This window comes from Oncorhynchus mykiss, chromosome 21 (genome assembly GCF_013265735.2).
Source record: "Oncorhynchus mykiss isolate Arlee chromosome 21, USDA_OmykA_1.1, whole genome shotgun sequence".
Lineage (NCBI taxonomy): Eukaryota > Metazoa > Chordata > Actinopteri > Salmoniformes > Salmonidae > Oncorhynchus > Oncorhynchus mykiss.
The window spans coordinates 32,645,520-32,647,144 of NC_048585.1; the positions used below are offsets into that span (position 1 = coordinate 32,645,520).

At 40.9% G+C, this 1,625-nt stretch overlaps 1 pseudogene; it reads right to left on the reverse strand.

Moving 5' to 3' along the window:
* Positions 1-280: 280 nt before the first annotated feature.
* On the reverse strand, positions 281-1,334 carry LOC110501066 (annotated as a pseudogene).
* Positions 1,335-1,625: the final 291 nt, after the last annotated feature.

Sequence of the window (1,625 nt, forward strand, 5' to 3'; positions counted from 1 at the left end):
GTGGTTCTGATCCACACCCCTACCTTTTTTTAAAGGTATCTGTGACCAAAATATGCATATCTGTAATCATATGTGAAATCAACAGACTAGGGCCTAATGATTTTATTTAAATTTACTGATTTTTCTTATATCACCTGTAACTCAGTAAAATCTTTGAAATTGTTGCATTCATATTGTTATTCAGTATAATTGACTATCTGATTCATGGAAATGAACACATTTTCAGCACATCATATTCAGTCACTTATTTCCATCTCTTTCACACTGGTATGTTCCACTGTCATAGGTTCCACTCACCAGTGTCTGCTGTCTGTGAGGCAAGTGGTGACAGCAGGAAGTCCTGGTGAGTGTAGATCTGTTTCACCTCAGACTGGTACTCCACTGACACCCTGTGAGACACCTGGCCACAGCAAGAGTTAAAACAACTTAGGTTACTATGAATTACTACTCCAGGCTGACCTTTCTTTCCTCGTTCCAGACAAATTCCCACCTCTGGATGGATACATTTCAACCAATCTTATCTTTTTATAACAGATTTATAAACCATCTATAAACAAACTAATAGAATTGCTTTACTAAAACCAAATAATAATAGTATTCTATAATTGTGAACACAAAGATGCACATTTACCTCCTCTGCTCCTCTCAGACTGATGTCTTCATGCCAGTATGGTCCCAGGGCACTGCCTGGCTCTTCCAACCCTCTACTCTGGCCTTGTCTGTTGCCACTTACAGCAAGGCCCTGTGTAGCCGCAGGCCCCTCTATGGTGTAGTGAGCACTCTTACACGTAGCAGCTCTCTCTGGTTTGTCTGTGTCCAGGGGGGGATGAGGAACTGGTCGGCTCCCGCGTCAAAGAAGGTGTTTCCTATGGCCTTGTCTTTCACTGCCCAGATCACCTCACAACCTCCCACCTCATACCTGAACACAAAATATACAGTACATTTAACTATAATATATACACATTTGAGATTTTAGAACAAGACCAATTCAGACAAAATAATGGCAGAATGTCGATATACTCACATTAGGCAATCCCTCCGTTTCCAATGACTACAATTCGCTTGGCTTTGGATAACCGCTTCTAAAACTCCTGCCAGTACAAAATACATCATGAGTACTAGATTAACTGAAGTGAATGGATGCTAAACAAGAACATCTGTACTAGGAAGCCATTGTCAAGTACCTGGGCACAGTTTGTGCCTCGTATCCCCAGCACATAGGGGTTATCCTGGGTAAGGAGTTTGGGTCTGCCCCCACTACAGATACACAGCTTCTCATAGTGGATCTCCAGACCATTCACTGTGTGCAGAGTTTGAGAGAAGGAACATCCCATTATGCTTCAATTTTAATAGCACATACTGTACATTATTGTATGCATGCTCTGTATGACAACAGGTGACATAGTAATTAATGAAAAGACATCCACAAGGTGGTAGTGTTGGATAGGGATTTATGCTTGGGACATAATGGTACACTATATATAGACATACAGTGGGGCAAAAAAGTATTTAGTCAGCCACCAATATTGTGCAAGTTCTCCCACTTAAACAAATGAGAGAGGCCTGTAATTTTCATCATAGGTACACTTCAACTGTGACAGACAAAATGAGAAGAAAAAAAATCC